General features: G+C 45.8%; 1 protein-coding gene across 6 annotated transcripts in view; it reads right to left on the reverse strand.

Moving 5' to 3' along the window:
• Positions 1–20,923, reverse strand: part of PICALM (phosphatidylinositol binding clathrin assembly protein) — a 449,858-nt gene that overhangs the window by 348,752 nt on the left and 80,183 nt on the right. The window lies entirely within an intron of this gene.

Below are 20,923 nucleotides of genomic sequence, written 5' to 3' on the forward strand. Positions count from 1 at the left end.
TATTGTTTGTTTTAGTTGGCCACAGGAGCAGGGATGTTCGGGTACCAAGTAAACTAAGGTTTCAGATTTAAACACTCAGCAGCCGCCAGATATCCTGCCTTTGAAGACAGGAGAATCTATAGAAAAACTAAGCGGGTTCGAACACCAACACAAACTTTACATATAGGCGTACAAGGCTTCCCTTCAAGCCTTTACTAGAAATACAAAAACACACAAAAGGTCGACTGAACAGAAGTCTTTATACCGCACGCACAATAGTTACAAAAGTTTAGGATGATTACCAGAGAATCAAGAAAGAAGCTAGGTCTAAACATCACAGCCAGAGACCAGTTGAGTGAGCCATCTGAATGTACTATTAAAGCAGTTAGGGCCAGATTACGAAGACTGTTTGCATTTCTTAACGGTCCAAATCGGTATTTTGGGTTAAGAAATGCAAACTGTGCTTTTCTAATGTACAAAGCCCTTTAAGGAATTCCAAATTGCAATTTCTACCCTGTAGATTTCCAGAATAGGAAATGGAAATAGGAATTTCCTATTTGCTTTTCCTATTCTGATGTACCATGCATTTCCAAAATGCGATTTGGGAATTTTGGAGATGCAATTACCACCAACTTGAAGTTGGTGGTAACTGGGTGCAATAAAAAAATAAAAATAAGCACCCCAATATGTTTTTTTTGTTTGTTTGTTTTTTAGGTGCACCGAGGGAGGGGGGGGTCCTTTTACCCATTGCCATTCCTGGTTTTGCATTTCCTAAATAGCGATTTCCTAATAAGGAAATGCAAAACTGGCCCATTGACTCAAATGCAATGGGATTTCTTAATACCAATTTCCTAATATTGATTCCTACTTTGCAGAAATCGCTATTAGGAAATTGGTATCTTTGTAAATAGCATTTTGCATTTCTTAAATAGCGATTTCTATTAAGTCGTTATTTAATAAATGCAAAATTGCATTTTCGTACATCTGGCCCGTGGCTATCTGAGCCAAATAGGCGGTACTGTACTCTGGGCCATGTCGGCGCCAAAGGAAAAATTCGGAGTCACTGTAGGGCCAGACGCAATCCTACTGTGAAGGAATGGATGGATGGTAGACCTGCATGAATACACGACACATGAAAAGTGGCATTATAGATACCATGTGTGGGTAGATTGGTATAGTTTGATTCGGAGTGCTCTTGATGAATGCTATTGCCTGGTACATTTGATTCAAATAAACAGCTGAAAGTGAGTTCTGAGTGGTGAGGGCAAAAAGGAGAGGCCCTGTTTGACTTGCTGAGTCTTCTCGTGGTTCTCTTGAAATGTCTTGTTTTGACTTTATTATAAAACATATTTATGATTACTGCAGTTATTTGATGATATTAAGTGTTACGTCTTGTTCCTAATTGCAGCAGTTCTTATTTAACAGAACTTCCTTGCTGGAAGAACCATGTAGCAATGTGCTTTGTATTACCAGTATATCAAATAGAAATGTATGATTTTATAATATGTAAAAATAATTTTAATAAAAACAAACAAATACTGCTCTCAAGATCTGATCATCACAGTGCAGCGCTATTGGTTTCTGCAGTACCGGGATGGGGGGTGGGCGGTAGATGTGGAGAGTAATCCGGATGGGTTCTCATTTATTCATGACCACCTAGGAGCACAAGATTGCAGGCCAGGGAATTAATGAGATATCTGATCCTCTTTAACTAAGTGGGCATGCTAGTTGACCTTTGTCATTGGTTGCCATCCAAATACGCTCGTTACAGAGCGACCTAGTGCTTGGCTCAGCGAGAGTCGATCAATGAAATGCAGGGAAATCAGAGGGACTCGTCGACCACAGGAAGTGGATCAGTCTTCTAGGATCTCACAGACAAGTGAGATGAGGTACGTAGTTCACTTTAGCGGAAAGATGCGGGACAAAAGCACAGCGACTTGTGTTTTAGAACAGGTGCTCTGAAAACCCCTCTAGGAAGAACACATTTATTTCACACAAGAACAAACGATCGTGTCAGCTGCCACTAAAACGGGCTCCTAAAAAGGAGCTGCCATGCATAATGGTTCTCCTATTCACGATCACATAGCAGAGGACAATAAACATACACATAAGGTCACAGAAGCATGAAAACACTAAATAAAAGATTTTAAAGCAGACATTTTAGGGCTGCCTTTAAAACCAGATGTATTATATTCAATATACTCAGAAAATTGTTTTTAAACGAATTTTATTTTGTTTGAAAAAAACAACTTCATGAATGAACCACCATAATTAATATTCATATCTACATTTAAAAATGTTTCGTCTTATCATCAAAAAATGTATGCATTCAAAGTTTGAATTTCAGACCAATAGTGAAATTAAACAAGACCACTACTTCAAACCTAGGCGGCTTGACTGATAGTGTCCCTAGGCATAACTGTCCCTTGTTTAGTTGCATATCTTGCACCTACATTTACCTCTATAACTTGCACCTTCTTTTCATCCAGGGAAGATAGAATTCGAAAATAGCAGGGCCTACTTCTTTCATTAGGCATCTTCTTTAAAAAAAAACATTAGTATTGTGTTGCACCCACCCCCCTTCCCGTTCAGTTATACAGCTTCAAGAACAGAGCCTACTATTTCTATCTTAATACATTTCTCCATTCTTTTTATTCTGCACAATATTAAAAGAAGAACATTGCTACAAAAGGAAAATGCACAAACGGAGGATGCAAACATAAAACAGGACTGGTTCAAAAGGAGACCTCAAAACGATCAATAATGTGAGCACAGACTTTTACTGGATTCACTGCTCCTCATTTTTGGCAATAATCACAAACAAAAAGCAAATCTCTTCTAGGCAAATAGCACTGATTAAAACTGAAAAAAAAGGTAGAAACTGCATCAAAATAAACCATTTCCACACTTTGAAATTGCTGTGAAGCATTTGATACAATGGTTAGGAACAGGAGTATGGCCTCTTGAAGCTGAGGGGATAGAAGCAATGACTGAAGATCAGTTTTTGTTTGTGAATGTCTCGGCACCCTTTATTGAATGTACTACACAGAAGGAAAATCTGTTAAATATCCTTACATAATTTCACACATTTCTATGTTGTGCCTACACTGGATAAGACTGCTATCTAATAGAAGAGCTTTCATTTGATGTATACCAAAAACAGGTTATCATAAAAAGGAATGTTAAGGAAAAAAGAAAAAGAAAAATCAATGACCTCCTTCCATCGAGGATTTTCTCCTCAGTCGGGTTCATTTGAAAAGTTTAGCATTGTATGGGTCTAGAAATACATCTCCTTGGGCCAAGCTGTAGACAACCAACGATCAGTAACACAGAAAAACTAGGCAAAGCCAACATCAACATTACAAGGGTCTTTTAATAAGATGAAACGTATCTTAGTTTTATATTAACAAACATGACTCATTATTGATCTAGATACACCACTCTACTAATCATAAACAACCAAACATAAAACCAATGGATGAAAATTCCAGGTCAGTAAACAAACAAACCCACTAAGACACTCATAGTAGAAACCACTATGTACATGCTATTGACATACTAGAACATATATTTAAGTTTGGGAGTGCTAACTTTCAGGGAAAAAGGTTTGTTGGTTTACTTGAAGGAGCTGAAGCACAAATAAGTGCAAGTATTTTTCCTTTACCTTGAAATTTGTTTTATGAAAAAGAAAATTCTTAATAAATAATCTTTCTACCCCATTAGAGTTTTCATTTCCGAAAACCCTGTTAACTTCCTAGTCCCAGGCTGCACATATAACATGTTTAAATAGACGGAATAGTTGGATGCTCACCATGAAAATGGGAGTTCATACTTTGTGTAGCTTGGGTTAAAGATTTTGTTTAAAAAAAAAGCATCTCGTGTTATGATCTAATTTGCACAATGTCCAGTAACCCTTACTTATCAGCCTACTCTTTAACTCAGAGCCCAAAGCCGACGACCGGCTTCGCTCAGTTACTGGGCTTCCAGGCACGCTTTGCTCTAATCTAATAATTGGGAATAATGCCTCAATATGATAAACCAATTATAAAACAGTTAAAGGTACTTACAAAATATTCAGTTGGGTTATGCTGTATAGACAGCAAGAACGTAATTAGGAAGGAAAATGAGCTATGTTTGCTTTTCATTCACACTAAATGAGCCTGATTTCAACGTATCTAGTGATTTGGGCAGTGCTAACACTCTGACGATATTAGTAGCATCACACACATTAGCTCGGATTAAGTCAAGAACATCCCACTATGAGAACTTTTCATCTCTCTGAAGTCCCATCCTTTACAGATGCAATAAACAGCAGGATGAGCATTAAGCAATCCTTACTGATACTGGAAACGCAAGCAGCGAGTAACCACACAGGATACCACCTGACTGATAAGACATGGGCACTACAGGTATTTTCAAACTATGGTTCAGGAAGTGCTAATTTCTGGGCAGTACCATAAAACCAAAAAGACCACCAAAGAGGCCCGGCCAGCCAGGGTATTGCTTAGGGTAAAATCAGGCACCAAATGCACAGAAACAAACCAGGACTGATAAAGCCAATAAAGCTGGTTATATACTCATGATGTGTATATAACTGGCTTACTCAATGTAACAGAAGTCAAATTGTTTTCACGGTCCAAGTTTACACATGAATATATTACATAAAAACAAAGATAAAATATTGTAAACAAACACGCTATACAAAGAAATATAGGTGAGACGCCCGAGTTCTGCAAAGCCCAAAGGCTTAGCCCTCCAGAAAAGCTCAGTCGGACAAAAAGGCTGCACGGTTCAAGTGACTTGCCAGAGAAGGAGCAAGGTGTAGGCTTCACGGAGGAGCAAGACGAGAACCCATCCCTGGGGAAGAGGGAAGTCCTGGAGACAATGGAGTGAAGAGATCCCGGGTGAGGTTCCACTGGCACAAGTGGAGGGGAGCCAAGCTGTACTTAAAAAAAGATCCCCAGGAAACCTGGCCCTTAAGTGAAGCACAAGATCCAGAGAAGATGTATAAGAAACATTTTGTTCAAACGCCACTGCCCACTACCACATTCAGAGAAACTCTCAGACCTCCAATGTAAATAACCTATGAATGTGCAATTACTCGATATAGCGATGGGACTCTGATCCATCTCTTCCACATGTTGAACAAAGGGAATAGTCAGTTGTAAGTGGCAGTCCTTCAGGCACAAGTTAGAGACCATCTCTTGGCAGATAAATGTGTGTTTCACATGAAAGCCATAAGCCCCCGCTCCGCGATATCCTTCAGTTGGCCACACAGTGGGGAAAAAGCCTTTACAATAATGCCTTTACCATGCAATGCCTTCACTATGTAGGTAAGGGAGATGTGGTAAATGGAGATAAGGGTCATTTTAGGGTATAGGGGTGGGTTGTGATAAAGAGAGGTAAGTGTAATTTTAGGGTTTAGAGAGCAGTAGTAATAAAGATTGATAATGGTAATTTTAGGATTTCGGGGTGGGGGAGGTAAAGGGAGGTAACTAACTTTAGGGCTGGGTAGTGGTAAAGGGAGTGAAAGGTAAATTTAGGGTTTATGGTTGGGTAGTGGTGAAGGACAGAAAGGGTAATTTTAGGGTTTAGGAGTGGCAAATGGTCAAGAGTGGTAAGGTAATGTTATGGTTTAGGGTTAGGCAGAGGTAAAGGGAGGGAATAGTAATTTTAGGGTTTCGGGGTAGGTAGCTGGAAAGGGTAGTTTTAGGGTTTAGGGGTGGGTAGTGGTAAAGGGAGGTAAGGGCAATTGTATGGTGTAAGGGTGGATAGAGGATAAGGGAGGTATGGCTAATCGTAGGGTTAGGTATTGGTAAAGTGAGTAAAGGGTAAACCTAGGGCTTAGGAGTAGGTATTGATAAAGGAATGTATGGGTATTTTTAGGGTTTAGGCCTGAGTAGTGGTAAAGGAGGGTTAAGAGGAAATTTAAAAAAATAGGTGTTTTCCCCCTAAATAAGAAACAGATTACATTTATTATGAAATTAAAACATGTATACTGTATATTTTACGTACCTGAAATATATTTACCATTTGTTGCAATGGCCTATATTCCAAGGAAGGTGCTTCTATTTACTGTTGCATTTGGCATCTCTCCTGTTCTCCTTCTGAACTAGAAGCCATTGAGCACAATTGTCACCAAGCCCCTATGTCTTTTATAAACTGGACTCTAAGGAGTTGAACTGAACTCCGAGTTCTTTTAGATTGAAAATGCTACAAGACAATCTGTGCCGGCTTAACAAATTCACAGCTAATATCATAAACACAGAACAGCACTTTGAACTCCAAAAAAATGCAATGGAAATTGGACAGAAGACATTTGTTAGAAATCGGGTCTCTAGTTGGCAGAGGTTTGCACTCTGTCCAAGTAGGGACCACAAACCTAGTCAGGGCAAGTAAGATACACACTAATTGTTTGCCTGTGCTCACCCTCTGGCAGCTTGGCACTGAGCAATCAGGCTAAAGAGTCAATGAGTAAAGTATTTGTGCACACTCACAGTAACACAGTGAAAACATCTAAAATGGACTCCACACCAGTTTAGAAAAATAGACAATATTTATCTGAGTCAAACAAGACCAAGACGACAAAAATCCAACACGCATAAGTCAAGTTATGAATTTTCAAAGATTCAATCAAAATGCAGTGCTTAGAAGACAATATCTCCAACCAGAACTTTCTGGTAGTGTAGGACCGGGGCAAATCAAAATGCAGTCTGACTGCGATGGAGAGCGGGCTGGGTATAGGAGTCACACAAACCCGCTGACAGTACCTTTATTGCGCCAATGCTCAGTGATGATGAGCTGATCCAGAGGAGGGGATGCGTGGCTCTTGCAGGCAGTGTCATTTCCCGATCGGACAATGTCACTGATGCATCGATGTACGGAAGCCATGAGTACTGGTTTTGATGTGTCGAGCGACATCAGCCAAGCCAGGGCTGCGTTGTAAGTCAGGGTTGTTGCGTTGCACAGTCTGCTCCAAGGGCCCAGGACTGGATTTGGCACCACTTGGAAGGGTAGGACTTTCAGCAGAGGGGACCAGGTGCTAGTAGCAAGATAGAGGGGAAGTCTTTGATATCACTGAGACTTCAGAAACAGGAGGCAAGCTCTGTTAGGCCCTTGTTTTAAATTGCAGGATATACAGTTAGATCCAATCCTCTCACTCCTAGGCAAGAAGCAGAAGGCCAAAACAGCAGAGTAAACAGCAAAGTGGTAGTTGCTCCTGACAATACCGTGATCCTTCTTCCTGGTAGAATGTCCTGTGTCCAGAAGTGTTCTGAGTATATGGTGTCAGAGGCCCAGTACTTATACACAAAAGTGCCTTTGAAGTGGGGGATACTTTAAAGAGCAGTTTTGAAGTTCCCTGGTTCTCTTTCACCCCCAGTCCTGTCTGCCAAGAGTCTTGGGGGGGTTATCAGTCTTCTTTGTGGGTCAAGTCACTACCCTTTCAATTGTGACCGAGAGACCTTCCACCCTCCATGCCCTGTAAGACCCACCAGTATGCAGACAATGTAGGGGCAGTGGATTGTCCTGTGTTTAATGGCTGTCTGGATGGAATGCACAGATGCAGCTGCCACCTAAACCTTACACAGACCAGATGTGGATTGGAGGTAGGTTAAGGCACAGAATAGTTAAAGTAAGAAACTACCAACTTTCTAAAACTGGCACTTTAAGAAGGGCAATTTAAAAAACACCTTTATCAAAAGGTGTGCTTTGAAACTGAGTTCAGGGACACCAAACTCAATTTTTCGATCCTTTCCCAATTGGAAATTACAATTAAAAGATGTTTTAAGGCAATCTCCATTCTAGCCTATGGGAGAGATGGTCCTTAAAATTGTTTTTCACTACCTGGACAGGTTGAAATTAAAAAGTACACATCCAACTTTTTAAACACACTGCACCTTACCCTCGGGGCCAATCAGGGCCTACCTTAGGGGTGTCTTACATGTGATAAAAAGGAAGGTTTGGGCCTGGCAAGTGGGTACACTTGACAGGACAAACTGGCAGTTTAAATAGCACACACAGGCTCTGTAATGGCAGGCATGGGACATGTTTGAAAGGCTACTATAGTGGGTGGTGCAACCAGTGCTTCAGGCACACTAGTAGCCTTTGATTTACAGGCCCTGGGCACACACAGTGCACTTTACTAGGGACTTACTAGTAAACCAAATATGTCAATTGTGGAGAAGCCAACATCATTATGTTTTAGACACAGGGAACACGCACTCTGGTACCGGATAGCAGTGCTAAAATGTGCAGAGATCTAAAGCTAGCTAAAACTAAGTTCAGTACACACTGTTAAAACAGAAGGTCAGAAAGCAAAAAGTCAGGGGAAACCACGCCAAAAGATGCTGGGCCTAACAACACTTCTAAACATCAGTCTGATCACTGTTCCCTATGTAAAACATGAACCACAGATTAACTCTGTGAACCTAGAGAAGCTGCTCAATAAACCAAGTACGGAGAATGCTGGTCAGAGGAAAGGCTGCCTTATAGTGGGGTACGAGGAAGAACAGAACAGACAGCAGAGTGGAGTCCAGAGAATGTGTGGAAAACAATATTGAAATGTGAGAGATTCCTGCAGCGATTGGGTTACAAAACAGGACATTCAGAAACCTCTGCATCTCAAAAACAACAACTTCCACAGCAATCCAATGTCAAAGTAATCATCTGGATCTCTCCTTCTCTTTAGTAGTATCAACTTTGACACTTCCAGCAGTTCCTAATATGTAGTTTATCCATTCCTATCTTTAGAGTTGAGCATGTGCTAGCAAATGTGCCTCGCTTGTGAGACATATGTTAACAAAAAGGGGCTTGGAGCCCACCATTGCTCAATTGTTGGTTCTCTTGGCACTCTTCTTTACAGCCTTGTAATTCGTCACTGCAGGGCTGGAATCATTTTTGTTCCAGTCTGTGGAGAAGGGACCAAGCACTGGTTGATTCAGTTTAATCAGAGCCCGTCCGCTGCTCCCGACATGGCTGAGGTACTATTTTGTTCTTTTGAACTTACAGTGCCCTGCCAAACAGAAGGTGTGTGACCTTTCAAAAATGTGTCCAGAAGGACAAACAAAAACTAAATTGTAAAGTTCTATTTTCTATAGCTAACTTTCCTTTATTTTGCCAGGTCTTCTTTTCTCACTTTGCACTTATGTTTTGTTTTCGCTCGTGGGGACGGTTATCAAATGACGACTATTATCTTGTTCTAAATATTGCAAAGGGATATTATTTCTTTTTTTAAGTGTAACTTCTGAAACTATGTTTTAACACATAATTGTGCAATACACACTAACTCACCCCACCCCACATGAATTCACTCCACTCAATCAAATTTATCCCATTCCAATCTACACACTCCAGTCCACACACCCCAATCCAATCCACTCCAAACCTCCCAACCCACCCCACTCCAGTCCAAAACAATATGTCCCACTTCAAACTGCCCCACTCCTTTCCAAAAGTCTGCCCCACTCCAATCCAAAACAATCCACCCCATGGCAAAACATTTTGCCCCACTCTTAAACAATCTGTCCCAATCCACTATAAAATCATCTGACCCTTTCCAATGCAAAACAATCTGCCCCACTCAAAGTAAAACAATCTGTCCCATTACAATCTGCCTCCTCTCCATTCCAAAACAATCCGCCTCCACTCCACTCCAAAACAATCCGCCTCCACTCCACTCCAAAACAATCCGCCTCCACTCCACTCCAAAACAATCCGCCTCCACTCCACTCCAAAACAATCCGCCTCCACTCAAATCTAAAATAATCTGTCCCACTCCAATCCAAGATAATCTGCCCCACCCCAATCTGCCCCAGTTTAATCCAAAACAATGGGCATCACTCCATTCTGTCCCACTCCAATCTAAAGCAATCTGCCCCAATTCAGTCTGACCCACTCCAGTCCAAAAAAGAATCTGCCACGCTCCAATCAAACATAAATCGGCCCCATTCCAGTCTGCCCCACTCAAAAAACAGTTGGCCCCACTCCAATCTGCCCGACTCCAATCCAAAACAATCCGCTCCATCCTAACCCAACATAATCTCTCCCACTTCAATCAAAAACAATCTACCCAAACCCAATCTGCCCCATTCCCATCCTAAACAAACGGACCCACTTCAGTGTGCTCCACTCCAATCCGCCCCACTTTCAGTCCAAAATAATCTGCCCTACTCCAATCCAACATAATTGTTCCCATTCCAGTCTGCCCTACTCCAATCAAAAAACAATTGGCCCCCTCCAATCTGTCCACCTCCAGTCCAAAACAATCTGCTCCACTCAGATCCAAAACAATCAACCCCACTACAATCGGCCCCACCTCAATCCACCCCACCAATCCAAACTTAAATCCTATCCACTGCAACCCAATCCACCCCCCCATCAATAAAAATCCAATCAACCGTAATTCAGACCACTCCAGTCCAGTCCAATCCAGTCCACCTCACTCCAAACCACCTTAATCCACCACACTCTAATCCACCTTCTTCCACCCCACTCAAATCCAGTCTACTTAAATCCAAACAGACACCCCAATCAAATCCACCCCACTCTAAAAATTCCAGAAAATCCCTCCACCTAACACAATCCACCTCACCCCAATCAATCAATTCTAATCCACCCCACTCAATCCAATCCACCTCACTCCAATCCTCTCCAATCTACCTCACCCCAGTCCAATCGACTCCACTCCATTCCACCCCTCTTCATTCCACCCCATTCTAGTCAATCCAATTCACACCACTCAATTCATTTCACCCCACTCCAATTTACCCCAACTCACCCTACTCCAGTCCCCCAACCCATTTCAATCCACCCCCTCTAGCCCACCCCACTCCAATCCAACCCACCACTGTTCAGTCAATCCTACTCAGTCTAATCCATCCAGCCCCCTCACCCTAGTCCAATCCACCCCTCTCCAGTCCACCCACAACAATTCAATCCTCCCCCCTCCAGTCTAATCCAATCAAACCCTTTCTAGCCCAGTCCACTCCACCCCAAACCACCCCACTCTAATCCACCTGAATCCAATCCACCACACTATATCAATCCACTCCAACCCACTCCACCCTAACTTCACCCCACTATATGCCACTCTAAGACACTGTAGTTTATGACTCTCTGCCACTGAACCAATGAGCCCTATTCCCCTCTAAAACACTACTCCCTCCAACAATACTACACCAACAAATTCACTCTGACACTATTGTACGACACTCCATGCCACCAACTTTTTAGCCATGCTGAACAGCAACCAAACTGCCAAAGCCAATAGCTCATGTATAGGCGAGACCTACTATGTTTGTCCAGACTTGATTATTTTGCATTCTTGGACTTGTAATATTATATTCATGATGGAAAAAGCAAGACTACAAGTACTAGAATCCAAACCGCAAAAATTAGGCCAGGGTAAGCTTCTCATGTCTGATAGAACAATTTGAGCGCTCAGCAAATCAAAGTTTTGCAAACTTTTTTCAGACTCTTGCATGCCGTTACGTTGCTGAATTCCACATTAAAAGATGTCAGCTGTAAATATAATTACTGGCACTGTTGTGTAATATGAAATTTGCCTTAAAGGACTGACACAAAAGCACAGTTAATATTTAAAGCACTGGTCTATTGTCCCTCAGATAGACATATACTGCTAAAGGACACTGGCCAATTTATCGATGACCTGGTCCCTCTAAGGCTTCAGATTAATTGGAAATACAGGTCTGGAAGACCCTGGGGAGGAGTTACAAAACATATTTGTGGACACACGTCCATGGTCTTGGTAACATCACAAATCTCAAGCCATAACTATTGCTTTCGCCTGCAACGTCAACATTCCAAGGCTATACTTTCTCATTCTCTATTACCCCCTGCGCCGCCAGAATAGTGTTGTATCTAATCTGTACGCTTCTGCTGACGAGGAGGTTATAGCTGTTGGAAAAGACTTCGGTCACTCTGTGGAGGAACCTGTTGCCATGGCGAGAATGCCCTGCAGAAGCAGCCTGGACGTGTGTGGGTGATTTGGCAGTGTTTTCCCTAATACTGCGAAATAACAAACCCACTCATGTGGTTGGACACAATTGGAAGACAACAGATTTCACAAACCAGTAAATTACCATCAATAATGTGTTCCCTTTTCTTGCATCGGTCACTTCGGGTGCCCTTTACCATCCAGTGCTCAAAGGGCATCACTCTGGGCACAAGAGCGCCTCCGTTCAGAACACAACTGGAGCCAGTTAGATCGCAGTACACGGATGAATGTATCGACTGAGGCAAGTAACGATCTAATAGCAATGGCTTTCTAAGTGAATTCTGACAGCATTTGGATGTTTCTAATGCAGACGAGAACAAGGTTTTGAATCATGTACTATTATAAATTGGGTATTAAGAATACAAACGGGAGGTCATGCAGGAGCAATCACCAAAAATATCTGGTTTAATATACATCTCGCTTAGTGGAAGATTCATAATGTGCTAGTATAAAATAGCCTATTTATATGTGCATTTACTCTTTTGCTATGATTTACAGTGTATAAAACTAATACATTGTTCCATAGATTTTTTTCTTTTCATCCCATTTTGTTCAGAATTGCCATCTGTACACTGCGGGGTTATCAACTCTTTCTTTGGAATGATTACTGCCATTCATTAATCATTAATGGTATAGAAGAACGAGTTACTTACCTTCGGTAACGACTTTTCTGGTGGATACATTAGCTACCTGTGGATTCCTCACCTAATGAATACTCCCATGGCGCCAGCATTCAACGGAAATCTTCTTACTAGTCTCTGCACGTCGACGAGGACGTCACTCTAGCCCACGCGACGCCGTCTGACGTCATACAGGCAATAAGAGGTCCTCGACGACGTGCGGACGTCAGTACCAATCATTTTTTACGTGCATGAGAACAACCAGGCAATGCAATGAAAGAGCAAGGCAACATCCCATTACATTGTAAAAATACACAACATTGCATGAATAACTGTAAATCTTTTATATATATATATAACTCTCTCTTTTTTAACAAATATATACACATCAAGTATATACACAAAGATATATACATATATATAAATATAATATATACAACATCTATTGCACCTTCAAAGACCAAGAGGAGCGTACTCAAGGATTACTTGGTAAGACCAGAAAGGCAACGGGGAGGCGGGTGGGACCGTGAGGAATCCACAGGTAGCTAATGTATCCACCAGAAAAGTCGTTACCGAAGGTAAGTAACTCGTTCTTCTGATGGATACAACTACCTGTGGATTCCTCACCTAATGAATAGAGTCCCAAAGCAGTACCACGCCCGGCGGTGGGTGCCTAAATGGTCAAACCAAGAAATCCTGCAGCACTGACCGTGCAAAATGGCCGTCCCTTCTAACCTCAGAATCCAAACAGTAATGTTTTGCAAAAGTGTGAAGGGACGACCAAGTTGCGGCCTTGCAGATGTCGACCACAGGAACACCTCTGGCCAAGGCCGAAGTGGCCGACTTAGCTCTGGTGGAATGAGCTCTAATGCCCTGAGGAGGATCCTTCTTTGCAAAAAGAGTAACAGATTTTAATGCAAAGAACAACCCACCTGGATAGTGTTCTCTTGTGGACTGCCTTTCCTCTCCTCTTGCCCACGTATCCAATAAACAGCTGATCCTCCAGCCTGAAATCCTTTGTTCTATCAATAAAGAAGCTCAACGCTCTCTTTGGGTCCAGACGGTGCAGTCTTTCTTCCTCTTTGGAAGGATGAGGCGGAGGATAGAACGTGGACAAAGTAATCGCCTGAGCCAAATGGAAGGGTGAAACAACCTTCGGGAGGAAAGCAGCCTTGGTCCTCAACACCACCTTATCCCCATAAAAAGTTGTATAAGGGGGCTTTACTGATAAGGCCTGCAACTCACTCACTCTCCTTGCTGATGTTATAGCTATCAGGAAGACTGTTTTTAAAACCAAATACCTTAAGGGGCAAGAATGCATAGGTTCAAAAGGGGACCCCATAAGGAAAGTCAGGACCAAGGACAAATCCCATTGCGGCATAACGAATGGTTTTGGAGGATATTTATTTAGAAGACCTTTCAGGAATCTGATAACAATAGGGGATTTAAATAAAGATGGTTGGTCTGGAAGACATATGAAGGCTGACAAGGCCGATAAATAACCCTTAATGGTAGCCACTGCACAACCTTTCTGCGCTAGAGACAGAGCAAAAGACAAAACGTCCGATAGATGAGCATGCAAAGGATCAATCTGCCTCTCTCCACACCACGCAACAAATTTAGACCATCTATTAGCGTAGATAGATTTAGTGGAGTGTCGCCTGGCCGCTAATATAACATCCACTACCTCAGGCGGGAGAGAGAAGGAACTCAGGTTGCCCCGTTCAATCTCCAGGCATGTAGGTGCAGACTCTGGAGGTTGGGGTGTAGAACCTGCCCCTGCGACTGCGAGAGGAGGTCTGCCCTGAAAGGGAGACGGAGCGGAGGGCACATTGAGAGTTGGAGAAGGTCGGAGTACCATACCCTCCTTGGCCAATCCGGAGCTATTAGGATGACTAGAGCCCGGTCCTGGCGAATCTTCCTCAATACTCGAGGAATCAAGGGTATGGGAGGAAACGCGTAAAGCAACTGGCCGCACCAGGTTATTTGAAACGCGTCCCCCAACGCTCCCTGCATCGGATACTGGAGGCTGCAGAATAACGGACAATGCGCGTTCTCTCGAGTGGCAAACAGATCTACGAGAGGAAACCCCCACCTCTGGAAGATTAAACGGACTTGATCTGGATGGAGACGCCACTCGTGGTCTGCCGAGAATTGGCGACTGAGACTGTCCGCACGCACGTTCAAGACTCCGGCCAGATGGTTTGCTATCAAGCAAATCTGATGGTCCTTTGCCCAGGACCATAGTCGAAGAGCTTCTCTGCAGAGAAGGTACGACCCCACTCCTCCCTGCTTGTTTATGTACCACATCGTGGTAGTATTGTCCGTTAGGACCTGTACCGACTGACCACGAAGGGAAGGGAGGAAGGCCTTGAGAGCCAGACGTACAGCCCGTAACTCTAACAGATTGATGTGAAACATCTGTTCCTCTGGAGACCAAAGACCTTTGATCTCCAGATCCCCCAGATGAGCTCCCCACCCTAGAGTGGAAGCATCCGTTATGACTGTGGCCACTGGTGGCGACTGCTGGAACGGCTTTCCTTGTGAAAGATTGTTGCTTGCAATCCACCACTTCAAATCCACAGCAGCATCTCTGGAGATCTTGACAGTACTCTCTAGATCCCCTTTGTGTTGAGACCACTGCCTTCGGAGGCACCACTGAAGAGCCCTCATGTGCCAGCGAGCATGCGTGACCAACAGAATGCAGGAGGCAAACAGACCGAGCAGACGAAGGACCTTGAGGACTGGAACTACCGCTCCATTTCGAAACATTGGAACCAAATCCTGAATATCTTGAATCCGCTGAGGCGGAGGAAAGGCCCGACCCAATGTTGTATCCAGTACTGCCCCTATGAACAGGAGGCGCTGAGAGGGCTCTAGGTGAGATTTGGGCTCGTTCCCAGGTCGAACAACAACTGGGTTGTTGACTGCAGATGATGCGACACAAACTCCGGGGACTTGGCTTTGATCAACCAGTCGTCCAAGTAAGGGAATACTGCTATCCCCTTCCTTCTGAGTTCTGCCGCAACCACCGACATCACCTTCGTGAAGACTCGAGGTGCTGAAGTAAGACCAAACGGAAGGACCGCAAACTGATAGTGTTGCGATCCCACCACAAACCGGAGATACTTCCTGTGTGACTTGAGTATCGGGATATGAAAGTAAGCATCCTGCAAGTCGACAGACACCATCCAGTCTTCCTTGTTCAACGCCAAAAGCACCTGTGCTAGGGTCAGCATCTTGAATTTTTCCTGCTTGAGGAACCAATTCAATATCCTCAGGTCCAGGATTGGTCTCAAACGACCATCCTTCTTGGGAATCAGGAAATACCTTGAGTAACATCCTCGACCCCTTTCCTGCTCTGGGACCAACTCCACCGCACCCTTGGAAAGGAGGGCTTGTACCTCCTGTTCTAGCAACAGGAGGTGCTCTTCTGAACAATAAGAAGGGCGGGGCGGGATGAGGGGCGGGAACTCCCGAAAGGGAAGGGTGTAGCCTTTTCCCACAATACTGAGAACCCAAGTGTCCGTTGTGACAGTCTTCCATTTGGTGAGAAAATGCTGTAATCTTCCCCCTACAGGAGAGGAGTGAGTGGGAAATGGTGGAAGCCTAAGGCTGCTTCCCCTGCTGCACCCCGCCAGAGGATGAGGAAGAGGCAGAGTGCTGCTGAGAGGCTCCTCTGGTGCGGACCCTACCTCTCCCCCTGAAAGATCTATAGGGATGGGAAGAGGCAGGTTGCTGATATCTTCCCCGAAAGGAAGAGGAGGAAGAGCCACGCCCAAATCCACGAAACCTCCTGAAAAATCTGGAAGAGGCCGTGGAAGAAGGAGCTTGGAGCCCTAACGACTTAGCCGTGGCCCTGCTTTCCTTAAAACGTTCCAAGGCCGAATCAGCCTTGGCTCCAAACAGTTTGTCCCCATCAAACGGGAGATCCAACAATGTGGACTGTACATCTGCAGAAAAGCCTGAGTTACGGAGCCAGGCCTGTCTCCTTGCCACCACAGTTGTGCCCATTGCTCTGGCTACCGAGTCAGTGGTATCCAGTCCCGTCTGGATAATCTGGGTCGCAGCAGCCTGGGCATTTGAGACAAGATCCAAAAGACCCTGGGGAAGCTCTGTAAACGATGAGGAAATGTCATCCATCAGAGCATGAATATACCTCCCCAGGATACAGGTTGCATTGGTGGCTTTTAACGCCAGACTGCAGGACGAAAACAATTTCTTCGACTGTACCTCTAGCTTCTTTGAATCTCTGTCCCCAGGCACCGTCGGGAAAGAACCAGGCGCTGACTTGGATGAACAGGAGGCCTGCACCACCAAGCTCTCCGGCGTAGGGTGCCTAGATAGAAACCCAGGGTCAGTCGGAGCCGCCCGATACCTCCTGGCCACGGCTCTGTGAACTGCTGGGGAAGATGCCGGCCTCTTCCACACCTCTATCACCGGATCCAGCAGAGCGTCATTAAATGGCAACAGAGGCTCCGCCGCAGCTGAGGCCGGATGTAGCACCTCTGTTAAAAGGTTTTGTTTAGCCTCCACCACCGGCAAAGGCAGGTCCAAAAAACTAGCTGCCTTCCGTACCACTGCATGAAAGGAAGCAGCCTCCTCAGTATACTCCCCCGGGGACGAAAGATCCCACTCAGGGGAAGTGTCCAGCCCACTGGCCGACTCCAGTCCACGCAGCCCATCACACGAGTCCTCTAGCTCTCCTTCCTCCAGGGCTCGTTGGTACTCCTGCTCTTCTAATACACGGAGAGCACGTCTCCTGGAATGAAGTCGCTGTTCAATACGCGGAGTCGACAATGCCTCCGCCGAAGTCGAAGATCGGCGCCGATCTTCAGAAGCCACCGACGCCGCGTCCGGCGCCACAGGTAACTTCGGCGCCGAAAAAAGAGCAGCTGAAGCAGATGGACCCACCGGAGTCACAGGCCGAAATCCCGACTTCGACGGGATGGAAATCCCCGGGGCCAATCCTTCTGAAGCCACCGGAGCGGCCACCGGCGCCGACACTGGCGCCGAGCCCACGTTCCCAAAAGGGAGAAAGGGCATAAAGGGTGCCGGCCGAAGAGGCGCAGGATCACCCAAAGAAAAGGCCAAAGGCCCAGCCGGAGCACCCCCTGGAGCCATCTGTTGGAAGATGGCATACATCGCATTCAAGAATGCGGAACTATCGGCTCCAGGGGTGGGAAAAGCCGGATACTGAGGTGCCTGTCTCGGAGGCGACCCCGACGCCGGCCTCGGCGTCTGCGCCGGAGAAAACACCTGAGGCTCCAATACCTCAATCACCGACGCCTGTCCAGGTGAAGTCGGAGACGCCGGAGAGGGCAACGGCGTCGAAGGATGCGGCGTAACCGTGGGACTGATCTCCCATATCCTTCGGCGCCGATCCGAAGACCTGGAACGAGTCTCCTTCGAATGACGCCGAGAATCTCTACGGCGCCGGGAGTCTCGATGACGCCGATGTCTTGGAGAAGAAGACTTCTTGTGATGCTTCTTGTAAAGAAATGGCTCCCTGTTGCAGATACCCCCCACTTTTTGCCTGATACTGATGCTGACTTGACTGAGAAGTGTGCTGGGACCCTGCTAACCAGGCCCCAGCCCCAGTGTTCTTTCACCTAAAATGTACCATTGTTTCCACAATTGGCACAACCCTGGCACCTAGGTAAGTCCCTTGTAACTGGTACCCCTGGTACCAAGGGCCCTGATGCCAGGGAAGGTCTCTAAGGGCTGCAGCATGTCTTATGCCACCCTAGGGACCCCTCACTCAGCACAGACACACTGCTTGCCAGCTTGTGTGTGCTGATGGGGAGAAAATGACTAAGTCGACATGGCACTCCCCTCAGGGTGCCATGCCAACCTCCCACTGCCTGTGGCATAGGTAAGTCACCCCTCTAGTAGGCCTTACAGCCCTAAGGCAGGGTGCACTATACCACAGGTGAGGGCATAGGTGCATGAGCACTATGCCCCTTCAGTGTCTAAGCAAAACCTTAGACATTGTAAGTGCAGGGTAGCCATAAGAGTATATGGGCTGAGAGTCTGTCAAAAACGAACTCCACAGCTCCATAATGGCTACACTGAATACTGGGAAGTTTAGTATCAAACTTCTCAGAATAATAAACCCACACTGATGCCAGTGTTGGATTTATTAAAAAATGCACACAGAGGGCATCTTAGAGATACCCCCTGTATTTTACCCAATTGTTCAGTGCAGGACTGACTGGTCTGTGCCAGCCTGCTGCTGAGAGACGAGTGTCTGACCTCATGCGGTGAGAGCCTTTGTGCTCTCTGAGGACAGAAACAAAGCCTGCTCTGGGTGGAGGTGCTTCACACCTCCCCCCTGCAGGAACTGTAACACCTAGCAGTGAGCTTCAAAGGCTCAAGCTTCGTGTTACAATGCCCCAGGGCACTCCAGCTAGTGGAGATGCCCGCCTCCTGGACCCAGCCCCCACTTTTGGCGGCAAGTCCAGGAGAGATAATGAGAAAAACAAGGAGGAGTCACTGGCCAGTCAGGACAGCCCCTAAGGTGTCCTGAGCTGAAGTGACTCTGACTTTTAGAAATCCTCCATCTTGTAGAAGGAGGATTCCCCCAATAGGGATAGGAATGTGACCCCCTCCCCTTGGGAGGAGGCACAAAGAGGGTGTACCCACCCTCAGGGCTAGTAGCCATTGGCTACTAACCCCCCAGACCTAAACACGCCCTTAAATTTAGTATTTAAGGGCTCCCCTGAACCTAAGAATTTAGATTCCTGCGACAACAAGAAGAAGGACTGCCCAGCTGAAAACCCCTGCAGAGGAAGACCAGAAGACAACAACTGCCTTGGCTCCAGAAACTCACCGGCCTGTCTCCTGCCTTCCAAAGAACTCTGCTCCAGCGACGCCTTCCAAAGGGACCAGCGACCTCTGAATCCTCTGAGGACTGCCCTGCTTCGACGACGACCAGAAACTCCCGAGGACAGCGGACCTGCTCCAAAAAGACTGCAACTTTGTTTCAAGGAGCAGCTTTAAAGACCCCTGCAACTCCCCGCAAGAAGCGTGAGACTTGCAACACTGCACCCGGCGACCCCGACTCGGCTGGTGGAGAACCAACACCTCAGGGAGGACCCCCGGACTACTCTCCGACTGTGAGTACCAAAACCTGTCCCCCCTGAGCCCCCACAGCGCCGCCTGCAGAGGGAATCCCGAGGCTTCCCCTGACCGCGACTCTCTGAAACCTAAGTCCCGACGCCTGGAAAAGACCCTGCACCCGCAGCCCCCAGGACCTGAAGGACCGGACTTTCACTGGAGAAGTGACCCCCAGGAGTCCCTCTCCCTTGCCCAAGTGGAGGTTTCACCGAGGAAGCCCCCCCTTGCCTGCCTGCAGCGCTGAAGAGATCCGTTGATCTCTCATAGACTAACATTGCAAACCCGACGCTTGTTTCTACACTGCACCCGGCCGCCCCCGTGCTGCTGAGGGTGAAATTTCTGTGTGGGCTTGTGTCCCCCCCGGTGCCCTACAAAACCCCCCTGGTCTGCCCTCCGAAGACGCGGGTACTTACCTGCAAGCAGACCGGAACCGGGGCACCCCCTTCTCTCCATTCTAGCCTATGCGTTTTGGGCACCCCTTTGAACTCTGCACCAATAAACTAAGAAAATATATTTTTCTATAACAAAACCTATTGGCTGGATTTGTCTCTGAGTGTGTGTACCTCATTTATTGTCTATGTGTATGTACAACAAATGCTTAACACTACTCCTTGGATAAGCCTACTGCTCGACCACACTACCACAAAATAGAGCATTAGTATTATCTCTTTTTACCACTATTTTACCTCTAAGGGGAACCCTTGGACTCTGTGCATGCTATTCCTTACTTTGAAATAGCACATACAGAGCCAACTTCCTACACTTCTCCTTCGATTTAGCCATAAACAGCTTCGCCTCACGTTCCTTGAGGGCCTTTGGATTCATGTGCTGGCATGAATCACAAGTCGAGACGTCGTGGTCGGAGCTCAGACACCAAAGGCAATCGGAATGAGGATCAGTCACCGACATCTTGCCTCCACACTCACGACAAGGCTTAAATCCAGACTTTCTCTGCGACATTATTACCACAGCGAAAGACTACGCAGCAAAAATACACTGTAACCAAAAAAGTAACAGTTGCTCCCTCGAAGATAACCGTTTCGAATGCACGGAAAAAAGGGAACTGACGTCCGCACGTCGTCGAGGACCTCTTATTGCCTGTATGACGTCAGACGGCGTCGCGTGGGCTAGAGTGACGTCCTCGTCGACGTGCAGAGACTAGTAAGAAGATTTCCGTCGAATGCTGGCG

Source organism: Pleurodeles waltl, chromosome 8, assembly GCF_031143425.1.
Source record: "Pleurodeles waltl isolate 20211129_DDA chromosome 8, aPleWal1.hap1.20221129, whole genome shotgun sequence".
Classification (NCBI taxonomy): domain Eukaryota; kingdom Metazoa; phylum Chordata; class Amphibia; order Caudata; family Salamandridae; genus Pleurodeles; species Pleurodeles waltl.